The sequence below is a fragment of the Fistularia commersonii genome, chromosome 13 (genome assembly GCF_037954325.1).
Source record: "Fistularia commersonii isolate RoL2024-O1a breed Wild chromosome 13, RoL_Fcom_v1.0, whole genome shotgun sequence".
In the NCBI taxonomy this organism is placed as follows: domain Eukaryota; kingdom Metazoa; phylum Chordata; class Actinopteri; order Syngnathiformes; family Fistulariidae; genus Fistularia; species Fistularia commersonii.
Window position 1 is genome coordinate 9,352,321 of NC_141296.1, and position 18,595 is coordinate 9,370,915.

Genomic DNA, 18,595 nt, shown 5'->3' on the forward strand with positions numbered 1-18,595 from the left:
AATATTTGAATAAAGTTACTTTCTGTGGTTACTTTATACACCATCAAAATATATATGGTGTTTATATCTATATGAACTTTAATCCATAATTGAATAAAGATTGTCATAAGAGATTCATATCTACAGCTCTTTGTTCCACTTTGAATAATTTAGTTTCTCAAGCACATTTCTCAATAATTTTTTCATTCATGAACTAAACTGCTTATCAGATGTGTGGGAGGGGGCGGCTTGTGCATATCTTGCTATCATTGGTTGAGGACGGAGTGGGGGGTGGGGGGGGGGGGGGGGGGGGGGGGGCAGGACCAGTCAACAGATGATCAGCGGGCCTCATATAGAAACAAGAAAGCATTCAATGATTCTGCAAACACCTGAGCATTTCCAGACCTCCAATTAACCGACTTGATGTTTTTGGATTGTGGGAAACTCCCCACAGAAACGCCCCCTTTTTGATCAAGGAACCTACTTACTGCGGGCAAAAGCACTAACCACCCTATTATGATTGTTTTGTGAATAACAAAAATAAATTGAACATCAAGTTTGTAGTTCAGGTCCCTGCAAGCAATCTACAAACTCAGCCATCGCCCACTTTCTTTAAAAGGGGAAGGGGGTCAGTTAGACTTGTGGGTGTTTATTTATAGTTTACCCTTAGTTGTTTTCTGTAACAACAGCACAGCGTACTTGCAATCCATTAATCCTTGTCTTGGATAGGAAGGCCAATTGTTCTGACCAAAGCTCAACCTACATTTATCCCCTTAGGTGTCTGTGATTTTCTGTGTTGAAATGAAAAACAGGTGCTCAGAATGAAAAGTGAAAGGAAACTGGACAGGACCTTGTGAAATCCCACAACACTTCAGTTCCAATGTTTTACAAAAAATCTTTTTTTTTTTAATTTTTTTTTTTTTTATTGAGTGCTCATGGTTTTATTTATTGAAGATTTATTGAAGATAATGAGGGCATCCTTCAGTCAAAAGCAAACATTTAATTTCATTTGGGCAAAAAAGAAAATACACACTTCTCTCAGTTTATCACAGTTTAACAGCCACAAATATAGTGATACTAAAAAATGTTCAGGGATATGTACAGGGATAATAATCATTTTGTCACAGTTAACGTTTAACTTTGAACATGAAGTTAAAATGTTCATTTGATCTTTTCAACTACCGTAATATGGTCGTAATACTGGACTTCTCTTCACTAGCCACTCATGCAAACAGCCTTTTTATTTAGAAAAACAGAAAAATTAAATTTTTAGTACACAAAAAGTGCTGAGACAGGCATTCCAGTGCAGCACTCTTACTATGTTTTTCTTCCTTGTCAATTTCTGTGCCATAAATAATGGGAAAAAAATTAAAAATAAAAACTAAAATAGAAACCATAGTTGTACGGCATAACTCCCCCCGCCTCCCCCCTTCTGGACAGGATTTTTAAAGCTGGTCAAAGATTTTAATGTGTAAGGGCTTACCCTGCTGTTCCAGGGTGTTTTTGTTTTACCAACTCAGTATGTAATCATGGGGGAATTACCCAGATGTTTTCCCAGATGTTCTGTAAATTTTTTTATTTTTTATTTTCTAGAAACAAATATGAATATAACCACCTCTGGGTAGTATTTTAGACAAAGGATTTTGCTTTTTTGTTTTCAAAAGTTTACTTTCTCAGTGATGCATTTATTGAAATTTGCAATTCCAATACTGATATTAAAAGAGGGTGGTCTGGTCACATTATCAGAATCAGAATTTTTTTCAGCTTTCTTTAAAATACTTATTTTAAACAATCAATTGTGCCATGAGCACAGTTAAGAAAGCTAGAACAAATCAGTTCAAGAGTTCAAAAGTACTTTTCTAACACAAACACTACAAACTTTCTGTGGATTGGTCAAATAAACCCACTTCAAAATAGCTAGATCAGGCTAGAGCTTGGTTTATCTATTTGAGTATTTTATGATTCAAACTTTATTTCTCTCTAAAGCAGACTACTCACATGCTTTAAATAAATTGACATTGTCAGAATGCTGAATAATGCATAGCGCACTACAATTGCATCTCAGATCATAATGGTTATTTCTTAATCTTTGCATAAGTAGTTAAAGCAAAAAACATGTTATAATACCTTTCAAAAGAGCATTGTAAATGTCATCAAATATATGAGAAGAAATTTCTCAATTACATTTCTTATATTTGTTGCAGAAACGCCCCCCCATAGATGTAAATGTAAATGACAATGCTTAAAGTTTTATTTGATTTCTTTCCATGTTTAAAAAAAAAAAACATCTAACATACCACAGCTTTTCCACCCTCCCTTTATGCGATGCATAGACATCACAGCATAGATGATCTGTCTGTGATGGCTAATACCATTCATTCTGGATGCTTTGGCCTTATGGACACATCTTGACAACAGCTGAATTAACATCTTGGCAGTGAACACAGCTATTACAGACAGGGAGGTAATTGGATTCACAAATCTGTCATGGTTCTGGGTTCATAGTGATACTGGGGTATATGGGTCATATTACTGAGACTGGTGTGCAGTTTGTCAGATGATACTTCATGGTAATGAAAAATTTTGCAACTGGAAGTCCAATGACCATCTGATCCCTTCTTTTCATACTAAGATGAGATACCGTGATATTTTTGATTGTCAAGACCTTGCCTGACCTTGACCTTTTTCAGTAAAACTAGCGGCTTGCAGCCAGTCTGAACATTTGCCTGCAATTATACGATTTTTTTTCTAGCTGATCTGAAGTTGACTACCTCACCTTTGTATCAATTAAGCTGGGGAGGTTAAAGGTTTAGTTAAAATGTCAGTCCCAAAAGCCTTAATTTCTTAAGATACTTTTATAAGATCATACTTTGGAACATTTGCTTCTTGCACTTACTGTGTGCTTGTGCTATGTGGCTGTTGTTGTCGATCTATAAAATTTCTCCATCACAGACACGTTGACTGTGTGTGTGCGTGCGCGTTTGAAGATATGTGGGTGGGGAAGCTGAGTAAAATCCTCTTCCCATGTTCAACTTTGAGGTCTGACAAATTCTGCAGATTCTTAATAATACTGTCTGTGCTTGTTCCAACAACAGTCATAGAGGTAGATCAATATGATAACTAATTATTGTGCCCAAATGTAGGTCTATACAGACAACCTACATTTTTTTTCTTGTCTCCACTGAATGCCTAAATGTGTCCCATTCCAGTCAGTCTTCAGCTTTAGCTTGTTAGTGTGGTCTCTGGACCAAAGCTGTGCTGAGAGAAAATTGGACCAAGCTACGGAGGCGACATGCTGAGGCTTGGTACCTCTGCTCAGCATCACCAACAGCCAAATTAAGGGCCACATACAATGTTTGAGACTGATACCACCTAATACTCTGTTAATGTTTCCTTTGGTTTAATCTCATATAAAATAAGCCCCAATATATACATATATATAAAATGTATAACAATGCACCATCTTGGGCATACAAGGTAATTTCAATTTCTATGCCTAGATCTAAGACCTAATGCCCTGGGGAAACATAATTAGTCAGCAGCAGAAAGGCACATTTCTCTACCAAGGGCCACTGCTGGGCCTTAAGGTGAGACAATTAAGTCACATTTTGCACTTGTTTTTAGAAACTGGCAGGCAAACTAGTGCCACAGACACACACACACACACACACACTTATGTCACCTGCTTGAAAAACCATCTGAGGTGTAAATGTAGAAACGGCATTTTGTTTTTCAAGTCACCCTAAGATTGAAGAAAATCCTTGCTTTAAAGCGGTCTTCGACATTTGCTGTCATCCTTGTTTTCTTTTTGCAAAACTCATTTCCCCTCTGGTACTGTTGACCAAAGCAGGGCTTGGCGATTCACACATCTGAGGGGATGTGATGGAGACAATCAACTAAATGGATTGACGGTAACTTTGAATCAAGTAAAAGGTAGAAAGGAAAACTTATTTCCAACAGCTTTGTCTGCACCTATACGCCTTGACTAAGCTCATGACTAATAGATAAGGGCTAACAGATGCTGGCAGTGACTGACAGCAACTGATGAGGGAAGAGAACTGGGGGAAAGACTGATACTGACAGATGTCATCTTCATCTTCTAAACTTCACTCGGAATATCAATGACATAATGTTGTTATAAATTTTATTTTACTGCAGTGTAGTACTTATATACTGTAGTTACTGCAGTAAACATTGCACTTTGCTTTTCCAAGAAACACTACTTTTATGAACTGTTTGGGGAAAAAAGAAAATCTATTGTCTGTACAGTGACATGAGGAAGATGGATTAAAATTCCCTCTGACATCTGCTGAGATGCTTGGGAAACCCATGGCAAGGCTTCTGTCAATCAAAGGACAGACATGAAGGGACATACACCTATAAAAGTGCTTGTTCACAAAAATAAAGAATCGTAGTCAACTCTGAATGTTGTGAATTGAACCACTCCAACAGAAGAACAGATAAATATACGATCTATTGTTTTGTGTAGCATGGTTGTCCAGTGCTTAGCACCTCTGTGTCATCAAGAAGGTTCCTGGTTTAAATGTGACAGGTGACTTTTCTGTGGGGACTTTGCATGCTCTCCCCGTCTCTGCTTGGGTTTCGTCTGGGTTCTCTGGTTTTCCTCCCACAGTCAAAACATGTAGTAGGTTAATTGGAACTTCCTAGTCCTACTGCATCCCTCTCTATAGGACAGGTGGAATAAATAAATTAATGTGTTCTCTTACTATAGTCTCCTAATTTGTACAGCACTTTGATGGAAAGGGCTCTATGAATATATTTATTATTACTATAACGCGTTCTTACAGCTGAGTAGTGACTGAACTCTGATTTTTCAGTTGTTGTCTATGAGGGGATTCCTCCTACGTTTAAGGAATATGGTTTGGCTGTTATTTTCTTGTTTGTACATGGAAGTAATACTTTGGTGCAGAGCACCAATGCTGAATTTAATCACAGCTCTCGTCTAGTTTTGTGAGTTCGTGGGTCACTTGCAGTGTTAAACGTAGCATCATAATGTGACATTTGACCAAACAGCAATCCAAAGCATAAGCCTTATACAAAGGGTTTTTTTTTTTTTTTTTTTTGATTTTGCAAATGGATGACGATGGATTAACTATTTTGTTGTGTTGATTGTAGGGTTTGCAGATTTTTGACTGGGCCCTCAAATCAACCTATAAAGAATTAGGGCCATTGCTTTTTTTGTGGAAACATCACATTTAAGGATTCAAAATATGCTTCTCTTGGAATGAAGAATGTCTATGGACAAGGTTGGTAAGTGATAGGTTAACATTATTGAGGAAATTCATTTACCATTTTACCCGTTTTCTTACCCTTATAGGCTAGTCTGACATTCAAATCTTGTTCTTCTCTCATTCTGTCATAAGATTCTATCCTCCACTCAGTAAATGTTTAATTTAGAACTGTCTTCATTGATAAGTGATGAATGGATGGAAAGCATAAAGTGTGACATTAAAAGAGAGAAAGACAAGCTCAGTTGAATCATCGGGCCCGTATCTGTTTTGACGCACAAGCTACAAGCTGTAATTTATTTAAATTATTTGTTATTAAAAGGGAGAGGCCATCTGACTATATTCTTGCAGGTGTTGGAGTTGCTGTCCCCCTAACTTTCCCTGAAGACTTAATAAAAAATGGCAGGGAAGCTTACACCTCGGTTGTTAATGGAAAGGATTCATCTTGTTTACTCAATATACTCCTTGTTTCCTTATATAGTGCCTGGCCTGGTTGTCATCTCTGACTTAAATATACAGATCAGGCTTTTTTCATTTTGGAAGGATTATTTAGGGAGATGTGAATATAAGTTGAGCCTCAACAATAGGCTCTAGTACATTGACCATTCTAATGTGCATTTGATGTATTCAATGACCTTTTCTTCACTGAATAATATAAGCAATTGTTTGTCTATGATTTCTGCTGCTTTGGAATTGTGGCAGAAGTAGTGTGAATTCAATTGACTGATAGAAGTAGCCCACATGCCTTTTGGTGTCATAAAAAATAGAGTTAGATTTTTTCAACATCACATTCATTTGTCATCACTGGGAATGTGTATAATGCGTCATGCATCATATCTACATTGTTGTTCATGTCATCTGGTTGTGATGATTACTGGTCTTTTAATTGTTCAGTACACACTGTATGGAATGTAGTTTATATTAAAACTAATTTTATAACTAAAGGCTTCTAAGACTTCAAGTCGGGACTATTTTTATATTAATTGTCAAGGCTTTATTCAATACTATTGTTGGCAATAAGGTTTAAGCTGTCTACGGTCTTCATAAATGACCTAACTTAATGTACCTTTCTTTCAATTTTTATTTATGCATTTTTAAAAGCCCAGCATTTTGTACCTTCTGATATTATTCAATGAACTAATTTTGCGTAAAAGAGTGATTTTGTTATGCTCAGAGAGTTAAAATGGATCAGTAAGCTCACAGCATATTGCACAGAGATGATAAACAGCCCCAATCTCTAGATCCACATCTCAAAACTGAAGTGGTGTCAGTGCACTGGCTATCCGTCATTACTGATCTTTTCCTGGTCCTGTGAGATTCCTCAGACCAAAGGCATGGAACCAGGCCTTGTAGAACAGACATCATTTGGATTCTGCTGTGGTTTATCATTCACTGGCTCAAGCTTTTTCCTTGATGCTCAGGGACAGGGTGGATACCAGACATTTTCAGTGTATTTTGCAATCTGATATGTTGGAGTTCTTCAAAAGCTAGCCATGCATTATGTAATTCCTTGGGTAACTTTCATTTTCTTCTTCTACAAATCATTGATACAGCACTTAATAATTTTGTCAAAGAATTATAAGATGTTGTGCTTTGCTATAATGACCTTTAAAAATGTAATTATACATGCCAAAGGTTCAAAGATGTCTAAAGATGCCTTGAGACATTTCTACCTCAGGATGTGATTATAAATAAAGCTTATCCAAATAGAAATAGTCATTTATTCAGTTCTATGCCAGTGATGAAGTAAATTTGAAGCTTTTATCCTTTTCTTGTGCTTGCTGACATTATAAGTAACAGCTAATTGTAGAATAATTCTAGAAATATGTTTTATGCCCAATCCCTCGATTACACACCAAAAAAGTGAGAAGCTGTATTGTGTGCCTGGTACCTGTTGTCTTATGCTTTCTCTCTTTTTTGTAGCAGTGAGGCACACATGATGGGAATACATTATGGTTAAATGTTTTGCTAATGATTTAAAGTTTCCATAAGCCTAAATGAATTTCAGGTACCAGCTTAGTTCACTTCAACAAAGATTGATAAAATGCTGCTGTATGGATGTCTTTGCGAGATAGTGCGGTTTAATGAAGGGGTGTAGCGAAAGATACCCCTATGTAATTTTCTTGAGCATACCGCAGAGCAGCTTCCATTGAGGAATATTTCCTGCTCAGTTGTATCAGAGGAAAATATATCTGTGATAAGGTTGTTTTGTATTTGTTATTATGCTTAGATCATAAAATGATACCTGAAAGACATACACACCACCCGCCTCACCCATTAAGTGTCCTCAATTGTGAGCGACGCAGCCACCCTGCACACAGCCTGTTCAGCCTCCTGCCTTCAGGGAGAGGGCATGCAATTGCACCATATACCATTATGGTACTACCAACTGAACTTTGCACTAAACTGTGCACAAAAAAAACAAAAAAAAAACAGAAAAAAAAACAAACAAATTTATCATAATGTATCTCCATGTACTTTATACTTCACGTCTCTGTTTATTGTTAAAGTAACAGTGCATTTTACTGCTGATTTGCACTCTATTATTATTATGATCATTTTGTTAATTTCACGTCACAGAGGGATTGTGAGAAATGTCTTCTTGATTCCGCTGTATGTCAAGTACATGCAGAGAAATTGAAAATAAAACTGACTTTGACTTGGAGTCATACTTAAAAATATGATAGGTTTAGCACTGTTAATTGGGACACAGGCTAGGATGTTCCATTCATAGCATCATATTCATTGTGCTTCAAATGTGCTAAGGGTTGGTGGTTACTGTAGGTGAACAGATCAAGGGAATTATACATTTTTACTTGCCTTAATGCCTGTTCCGATACTTCAGATCTGCCAAAAATGGGTTTTATGCAGATTTACCAACTTAATATATTCATTAAATTGTTGACTGAATTCTTCTGGGCCCAGATGCCTCCTATAGTTGGATAAACTTGATCTATTAGCTTATCAATTTCACGTCTTGACTACTTTCATGACCATAGATTTACTGTTGAGAAAGGTAATTTCCTATCCTAGTTCTTTAATGCACATAAGTCTGACTCAGGCTATATTGAGAGAAAGGAAATTTTCAAACTAAACATGAATAACGCTGCTTCATCTTGATGTTAGTTCACAATATTGGGTCACTTGAGACATTATCTGGAATGCACAAGCAACTGGGTGTATATATAACTCTTTGGTGACAAGAAATGCATAGTCTTCAGCTTATCTACAGGTTTGTTTACTGCCTGTGTTCACAACAGCTGCCTAAAAATTAAAGTCACATTTTCTTATTGAAATACAAATTGAGACAATCCATTCCTCTAATAGTCAAATCTTTATCGGGATTAGTACTAAAACTGTGTGTAATGTCCCCTTTTTAATTTGTAGTCCCTGTTTTATTTCTGTGTAATATTTCCAGAGAAATTAATTGAAAATGTCAGAAAAATGCCTCATTCATTTTTCAGATCAGTCACAAGTTACATGAAAACTATGTGAACTGGCTTAGTGAAATGGCAGTCTTCATTTTTGAGTACTTCTCATTAATCACTTTCTAAAAGTAGTTGAATCCTGGGTGACTTTTTAAAATCCCCCTCACTAAATGAGACATGGAGAAGGCGGAATCAGTTTTAAGTCTTGATACATTTCAGGCACTGGCAAAGCCTGAGTGCAACACACACTAAAACATTCAAGCTTAATGCATGTGAACATTATCAGTCTTCCAGTTATGGGTCACTGATTAATTTTTCTGTGGCACTGGGAGGTTCTTTAATATTTTAATAATGTTTCATCTTTCATCCAAGAGACTCTGTCAGTTTGTACGTAATGTCCGTATCATTATATTGGGAGTAGCTCGACTCAGATGAGCATTGTCCAAAATTTCAATTGAAGTGTGATTGTGAAAGACACTAGTTGTTCAATCGAAAATAATTTCATTTACTTTTTTAAAAACTTCGATTCAGTGTCCTACTTGGGCGTTATCTAGACCATGCTAAAATTCCAATTTTCAATGTTTTGTCACTAACCCGAGCTGCTTGACAAAAACACAAGCTGTATGGACAATATTATGTTCACAGACTGTTGCATCACTGAATGTCTTGCAGTGTTCGATTAATACAGATCGGACATCTTTTCCATATTCATTACTTGGGAATTTATGAAACTGTGGTTTCACAGATTCTACAGATCTGTGTAGTTATAAACCTTTTTATGCAAATGGCTTGTATCTTGCTTGGTCTCTCCAGTTCATCAGCTTCAGGTGCTGTTGCCATGTTGGATCAGAAATCAGAATTAACCCATTATCAATCTTCCTACATTGGCATACTAAGTAGTCAAAGTGGTCCTTTGGTCAAATTTAAAAGGTGATTAGCTTTACCCTCTGACACTATCTTTCTTTTTTTAGATAAGCCACAGCTTTGCTTTAGAAAACATCAGTGAAAATTCAAGTCTCTGAATAAATCAAATCAATCATTTTGTTCCTAAGTGGGTGTTTACTTGACTGTTTGTAAGCTGTTGTGACCCCAATAGTTCACAGCTCCCCTGAAGTAAAACAAAGAATCGGTGTTGTTTGGTTCTCTTATGCCCCATTGCTGTATTTTGTCACTATTGCTATATTTATGCCTTATATTTCAGGGTTGCAGCTTGTGGAATGGATCTCACTGACTTTCTTCCTTGTCGTTGTAGAAAAAAAGTATCTCTTTCTTCACTGAATAAATCCCCCCTTTGCCACAAATACCTTCCTTTCCATTTTTCTCCAACAAAACAAGGGACTTAGGACAATGAGTACTGACATTTTCTGCCACAGGGTTCATTAGCACACCTATGCGTGACTATATAATATATTTTAGTAAACATTTTCATTCTGCTTAGAGCTCTGACTGTTTGGTGTACTTGGCAGGTTACTGAGTTAAAGACTTTTTTTTTTTGGAAAATACTCAATAGCTGTTTTTTTTTTATACCAATGCTCATTTGAATAGTTTTGAAAATCTTACAATTGTGATCTGTGCTGACAAACCATGATTAAAGGGGATCTGTCACTGAATTTCCATTTGTTGAAGGGAAACATTATTATAATTACTGAATTGAAAAAATTGATATAATTAGACAAAAAATTCACTACCAAGAGCCACTAGGGTGTTTCCATGTGCACTGTTAAATTATTTGGCATTACTCCGTTTGCAGATCACAATTTTGCTTCTGATAGCTCACCATTCTGGTGAGCTACATTACCAACATGTGATTAAATTTGAAATGAGTGTTTTCTTGTGAACGGGAAGGTCAAGTGAAAGATACATAATAATTGTAGGGTACTATCAAGGATACTATTCTAGCTGTATGAGAATATAATAATATTCCTGTAATATTCCCTCGAGGTCTGCTGTGACACAAAATAGGTAGAAGGCCATACTGAAACATGTTGGTGCTCAATCATAGCGCCACCTTCTGGCTAAAAACCACCATATATTCAGCTTTTGTTTGAATCCTACCTATTTTTGGCTCTTATGTTGATTATGTATAATCATCAAGCTTGTTTTCTTTTTATCATGATGAAAAAGAATACTTTTGCAGCTCTTCTTAATATGATTGGATTTCATCCACACTTTAAGTATTTGATTGAAGTTTTGACTTGAACATGAAGATGTTTTTTTCACACTGCTTCCTTTTGGAGTAAGACATTTATTTTACACGCCCCAGGCTCTTGATCAGATCATTCTCAAATGTATTTTATAAAACCTGGGGACACTGATTCCATTTATCAAAAATAAAAAAAATCTATAGTATAAAATGAAAGTCAGAATGCAAATCAGAAGTATAAAAATCTAATGAAAAATTAAATAACTGCTCATCCATCCTCAAACCAGATCTACATCTGGGTTCAGTAACTTTACAGGCGCTCATGTTTAAAAAGAAGTACCGCCACTGCACAAACCAATGGTCATTTCAAGACAATATACAGTCTATCCTCCCTCACAGTGAGGACTCAAGCTTACTTAATCAGAATTCAGACCTCCATCTTGTGGAGGATGACAAGTAGCCATCTGGTTATTCTTTTCTTCAGACCTGCATGGGAAATGCATCTAAAAATAGCATCAAAGGAAAATTGTTTTTTGAAAATGAGCTGTTGCATCCAGAGCGAAAAGATCTCTCTCATGTTGTCACTCGGGGGTTCTGATACATTTGGATGCAGATCCAGTCACACTTAATTGTCTTTTCAGAGAGAAGATGTCTGAGAGAAAGCATGACAAACAATACAGACTGCTAAGGAGCACTTTTTACAAGCATTAATTGACACACGAGGGAATAAGGCTTCTTATCTACTCCCCTTGAAAATCTGTCCAACCTCTAAGATCTTCTTAGGTGCACTGACAAGGTGTGGGTGTGTTTTTCAAAATCAAACTTTGTTTCAGTATCCGAAATTGTGATGCTCATCGTGGACCAAGAAAATTAATTTCCAGCAATGGTGAAGAATTTATATGTATTTCTGATAACTCATTTGTTTTAAAATGATGTCCTTTTTATTGTTCTTTCTTCTCAATATGCTTGACCTCTTGCTCTGTGTTTTTGTTCAATTGAAAATCAAAATTGCTTTCTGCAATGAAGTATTGCATTTATGCTATCCTAGTTGCCTTTACTTATCAGAGATGAGAAAATGATCGACTTTCTTTGAAACCAAGAAAGAAGGATCCATTTACCTTTTACTTATTAAGGATGAATAACTCCAAAGTTATCTTTGTGGGTGCCCATGTCAATATTAAATATTATCCACCAGTTCAGGTCTTTTTCTCACAGCTGCTTATAATGAATGAGCACTTTGTCCGTCACATTTCAACCTGCAAGTGCTGCACACTATATCCGTCATCCATTTCAATGAAATCACATTTTTGAGTGTAGGAAATTCCCTTGATGTTGTCTGACAAGGTGTTTTTCAAAGGTGTTATTTTTATTGGCATTATCAGACAACAGTACTGCAGTTATGCTGTTGATAAAAATTGGCATGAATAGTTGTGGCAGCTATTTCAAGGAACAATGGGATTTTCCACAAGGCAACTCTGGCAGTCAATGTCCACACCTTCCTGCAATAACATAGCAAGTGCCTTGAGAGCAGAAATGTGTACGTCGTATCCAATTATAATTATTGTTTGAATCAATTAAAGAAAAAAACAATGTATTTTATCTTTACTAAATCGTTGATCTTGATAACAGTGTCAATGATGAAAAGACAGAAGGCATAGCTTGAGGTTGCAGAGATGAAGATGTTGATGTTCTGTTTGGGAGTGATGAGGGTGGATAGGATCAGGAATGAGTCTATCAGGGGGGCAACACATGTTAGATGTTTTGGAGAGAATGTCAAAGAAGCCAGACTGAGATGGTTCGGTCATGTACAAAAAAGGGATAATGAATATATTGGAAGACGGATGCTGGAATTGGATCTGCCAGGCAGGAGGTTTAGAGGAAGACCAAAGAGAAGATTTATGGATGGAGTGAGAGAGGATATGAAGGTAGTTGGTGTGAGAAAGGAGGATACAGATAATAGGGTTAGATGGTGATGGTTGATTCGCTGTGGCGACCTCTGAGGGGAAAAGCTGAAAAAGAGGAGAAGATTGTTGATCCTGATCCAAAATAACTACCGAAAGGCATAGCTGTCTTGAAAAAAGTACTTTTGAAGAGGTATGGTAACAAACTGTATTTGACTTCACTGCTTCAATACACAAAAGTATTTTGGCTCTTTGGAAGAACTATTATTATTATTATTATGATTATGATTATTATTTTGGGGGATGGCGTGGCGCAGGAGACAGAGCTATCGTCTTGTAAACTTAACATTCCTGGTTTGATTCCAGGTTCCTCCTCGATGGCAGCCTACCGCTCATTGTTCATCCATGATGGGTTAATTGCAGAATTTCCCCATGGAAATTGATTAAGGATAGTTATTGTTGCTTTTACACTTAATAAAATTTTTTGCCATTCCTACAATCTTTTCAGGAACAAGGCCATTTTGTTATGCATTCACACAGGATAGGAAATAGGTACTCATACACCACAGTGGTGGAACTCATACACTCTACGTCCATTACCAGATGCTTCGCAAAGACCTTGGAGGGCCTTTCAAAAAAAAAAAAAGGTTGTGGTCAGTGTTCAGCTGTTCTCTTGTGACTTGCCAAAAAATGGACAGAAACAGTTAGAAACAGGCCAACAAAAAGTTTCCACAAAATATATTCAGAGTTGGCTAAAGGCGGGTATTTCTTAAAGGGAGCAAATAAGAACACTTAAAATTCGAATAACTAAATTCTTAGAACTGTTCTGTCCGAAAGTGGCTATTCTAATCATATGCAGTACTCGTAGAAACAATTGTCCATATAAACTAGCATGACCTTATCAACTGTTGTGCTGTCTCGTGAGAGTGAGCACACACACACACACACACACACACACACACACACACACACACACACACACACACACACACACACACACACACACACACACACTCAGCCATGGCAGTTTCTGAAAGGTCACAGGTCTCTTGACACTAGGCAGCGGATTATTCTGCAAACCAAAGATTATTAGTAAGTTTAGAGAAAGAAGTTAAGGAGACTTAATGGTGGAATAAGGAAGCGCAGGAGTCTATACACAGGAGAGGCTAGCAAAGACGAATTGGGACTTGGAGGGGACTGAAGAGAATGGACAGGAATACCATGTAAAGCAGTGTAAGGTAAAGGTAGGGATGACAAAGGCTAAACAAAGGGTGCATGATAACTTATATGCTGGGTTGGACAGTAAGGAGGAGAGCATGATTTATATGGGCTGGCAAAACAAAGGAATAGAGATGAGAAGCATGTGCAGGACATGTATGCAAGATGTGATACAGTGGTGATTTTTGCTGTAGGGAAGACAGAGGAGTTCAAAGTGTAGGTGGTAGTACATCAGGTATCTGCTCTGAGCCCCCTCTTGTTTGCAGTGGTGATGGACAGGCTTGGCAGAAGAGGTTAGACATTCTGATCTGTAGTGGAAGCAGGTGGAGAAAAGTGTCAGGGGTGATAGGTGATAAAGCCAGAATGAACGGAAAGGTGTACAAGACAATTGTGAGACCAATGATGCATGATCTTGCTAGAGGTAGTGAAGATGTTGAGGTTCTCTTTGGGAGTGACGAGGATGGATAGGATAAGGAATACGTCTATCAGAGGGACAGGACATGTTAGATATTTTGTAGAGAACGTCAGGAAAGCCAGACTGTGATTGCTCGGTCATGTTCAGAGGAAGGATAGTGAATAAATTGGTGGAAGGATGCTGGGGTTCGCACTGCCAGGCAGGAGGTCTAGAGGAAGACCAAAGAGAAGTTTCCTGGATGTATTGAGAGAGGGCATGAAGTTAATTGGTTTGAGAGAATAGGATATAGAGAATAGGGTTAGGTGGAGGAGGTTGATTTGCGGTGGCAACCCCTGAAGTGTGAACCCAAAATTATAACAAAAAGTATGTCTTGAGTCAAGTCAAATATATCAATAAATTGACAAAATCCAAAGGTGAGAAAAAGGGGAAAACACAACATATTGTAACTTACAAAGTCCATTATTATTTTGCTATGTAGGAGATTGAAATATGTGGTGTAATAATGATATTATGACCATGAACATATAGACATTTGTAAGTATATCACAGAAACATTTGTCATTGCCAATAGTATCAACAGTACTATAAATTTCTTTGAGGTGGTTGTAAGTATATAAGTATTTCGACAAGGATAATATTTTATCTTTTTTTTGCACATGCTATATACTTAGGATATTCAAAAGCTAGCATTATTCTGAAATGTCACATTATTTTTTGGGAATACATTGATCTTTCCATAACCCTAACTGTCAACATTTTTTTTTCTTACTTTTCATGGTGTTAACCACCTATTCCTTCCTGTGACCTTTACTTTATGGTTTAAAAGGCTGACAAGCCTATGCAGCCAAGTCAGGTTGCTTTTTTTATTTGTTTATTGGCAATTTGCATGTGATGTTTTCTCAAGTCATTATTTCAGAACCAATTATTGTTCTTTCCTTTGAGCAATCATTAATAAGCTGTCAAGTGAAACTTAGATAGGGAGTCCTTTGTGCTTTTGTGCTACCCCATGAGCCCCCCAATTCCCCATCAGGGACAAATAGTCTTTCTGATTCCGATTTTTAAATTAAAGTATTTGTAGATATGAGAACATAACTACTTTCTGTACCAAGTTTTGTTTTAAACCTATTTGTCGCACAATGGATGATCCCAAATCCAGAGTCATACATAACCAACAAGCATCTTAATTTCCTTATCCACGATACAATGTATGTCTTTGGGTGATTTTTGTAATAGCTGACTTTGCCAAAGTTTGACTTGCTTCATTTTTTCATTTTCAGACATTGTCCTTTGTATTGGCTAGTTTGAAATACAAAAAGGCTTTGTTTTCTTAATACCTTTCTTAGCAGTTTGTCAAAAGCATGAACTGATATTGTGTCTATATCCTGGGGACCCTCATAACATACTGCATGATACATACTGTTTTGAATGCATCTCAAAGGTAGTTTTACACTTGATTACCCATTCATTAAAATGCATAATCTTTGAACTATCTGAAGAAAGCATAATAAACTATCTTTGACTGTAAAACAACATAGGGGTCCATGCACATTAAAGGTTTTAATTTCTACCTTGACTAAATGGAACCTGACAAGTTCGAGTTCCTTACCAAATAACTCATCCTGTCTATGTGTAAGACTTAGGTCGTGTGAAGCTTGGCAACTGCTGCTGTCAATTAAGAAAACTTTTCAAAAAGGTGCAAGTCGTAAGATTTAAAAAGTATTGTGCAAAAGTTTTGGCTTTTGCTAAAGGCTCCACTTTGCCCAAATTGAACCATAAAGTGGCTCAAATTTTCAAGATTGAACAGTGGCAAATCATTGTAAAGTTCTTTGGAATTGTATAAAAGAAATATGCAATTTGAAGTGTCAGCTGTGCGATTCTTCTCCACTTACAAACCTCTGAAAACTTAGATCTAAATAGACAATGTCATTTTCTCCCAATTGTCCTTAAAGGGCAGGCATGCACTTTGCACATGCTGCCTTTATGATTTAACTGCTCTTTGTCTTTGCTATAAATATATTGGAAGTGAAAAGCCTGGTTAATAGTCTCATGAGAATACCACAACTGATTGGCATGTTTTACCAGCCACTGCTAAGCCACATCTGTCAGACACCTTGTTTATACATCTGCTCAGGCAACTCATAACTTGACTGTCAGCTGCCATCTTTGGAAGCTTTCAGGCTTGGGCCTGGCCAAAATATGTCCTGTAGGACATTTTAGACTATGAGTTGAGCAATATTACATTGTATTGTGGTGACTAATGTGAACAGAAACTTTTTTCAAGCACGACTCAATCAAGGTCTTGTGACTTTATCTCATCAGTAACACTTCGAGTGACTCGAGGCTAATTTTGGACTGTGTGGGTTGTCTCACCAGCCGCCATTCAACAGGATCCAGACAGGACTGTAAGTATATTCTCCCTCACAGAGCAAGCTGTTAGTAATTGCAGAGGACCTGAGTATTATCGGAAAATGACTCGTGACCTGCATCACTTATGCTTTGGTGAATGTCACTTTGACCTTTTTTTTTTTTTCTTTTTCCAAATATGCTATTGGAAAAGTCCAGTTTTTCATTCAACTTAAATGTCAACAACATAATCGAGTCATTATCAAACAGGCAGAATGCAGAGTAATCCATTTTAATTGATATTCTATAATGAAGCTATTGAACAATGTATGCAAGGGCATTATTGTGTTTGTAACTTTGAATGCCTTGGCTTTTCAGTTTAGTGAAAAATCATTTTTCTTTCTGTGAATCACTCTGGGCTCATAGAAACTTTAAATTGATGATTTGATTACTTAAATATAATAAGGTTACAAGTTAATCTTAAAGACAATATGGTGACATCATATTTGAGAAAATTCCATATGTAATCTATAGCGTACAGGGAATACTGGATTTTAGATTCGAAAAAGTTAAATTGTCCTTTTTAATGACCCAGTGAGTTGTCAGATATGTTAGTGGTCCCTCATTTTCGCTGCTCACTGTACCTTTTAATGAGGCATCTCTTTAATGTATCGTTGAGGTTTGCTCCGGTAAGCTTCATTTGATTATACCTGCATCCTTTCCTTAGTCGGCAGAGCATAATGTCAGTCTCTTCATTTCGGATGTCATTTCCTCATGTATTTCCCCTTTTTCTTTTTCCACTCCACTTGTCTGCTGATATTGTGACATCAACCCTCGTTCTGGACAGATGTGTAGACTCAAAGGTGCAATTCATCAACCTGCATACGCATAAGTGGCACAGCAGACATGATTGATAATGTAGATTCTTACATAGTCAGTTTAGACCTAACATATTGTATATTAAAATGCATCAATATGGAGTGTATATAACCTTCCACTCATTGAACAATCATAAAGCTCAATACAAGCAAAAAACAAAAAAATTGAATGTGGATTGAAAATGTGATGGACAATCAAAGCCTCATGACTGACCCTGTATGTTTGTAATTCTTTTTTAAACTCTTGCGTTCTGGTTATTCTAAACCAGGGTTCTCAGACTTGCGGCCCGGGGGGCAATTGTGGCCCTCGAAACAATATTTTGTGGCCCCCTGCCTAATATCAAATCTTTGTGTAGGTGCGACCCATGCGTTTTTTCTCACATGCATCTGGGGGGTTTTATCCAGTGGGTTTAAAAAAATAAAATGGGCAAGGAATAAATGAAAAAGAAACTTTGCAATGTATTTTTTGCTTCAAAGTTGAAGACAAAATGATTTTTGATGAAAAACGTCTAGTGACATCGTTAAAATGATCTTTACTTTTCTTATTTCTATAAAAACCATCAAAACATTAGCAAAAAAAAAAAAAAAAAAAACGGCACAAATAAATAGATAGAACTTAGCCTTGTAAACATTATACCTCCTCTTATACATGCTACAAGTCAATTTTCTAATAAATTCTAGTGGCAGATTTTCCCACAGTGACAAGATAATTTTCTTTTAACTCAACAATATGTTTAGGATGTAATTTCATCAATTCTTTTTTAATATTCATTTTTAATATTAATTCATCATGTATGTTTTAGAGGAACAGTTCATTATATATAAAGATTTTTATATTTACCGGTTTACCTCCTTTACACCAAAACAAAGGAAAAATTTGGACTTAATGTTACATCTGGGTAATGATTTTACTAGTCCAGCCCTCTTGCCATCAGATTAGGCTGTATGTTGCCCCCGGACCAAAATGAGTTTGACACTCCTGTTTTAAACTTAAGGTGCAAAATGCACTTTGATTGTCATTAGTTGTGCTGGACTGCAAAT

General features: G+C 36.7%; 1 protein-coding gene across 6 annotated transcripts in view; it reads left to right on the forward strand.

Annotated features, from left to right (window-relative positions):
- Positions 1-18,595, forward strand: part of enox2 (ecto-NOX disulfide-thiol exchanger 2) — a 165,262-nt gene that overhangs the window by 51,751 nt on the left and 94,916 nt on the right. For 2 of the 6 annotated variants that reach the window (XM_086158082.1, XM_086158081.1), the window contains exon 2: positions 16,653-16,735. The exons of the other annotated variants lie outside the window; for them this stretch is intronic. The gene's annotated coding sequence lies outside the window, so the exon portion shown is untranslated. The remainder of the gene's footprint in view (positions 1-16,652; positions 16,736-18,595) is intronic. 6 annotated transcript variants of the gene reach the window in all.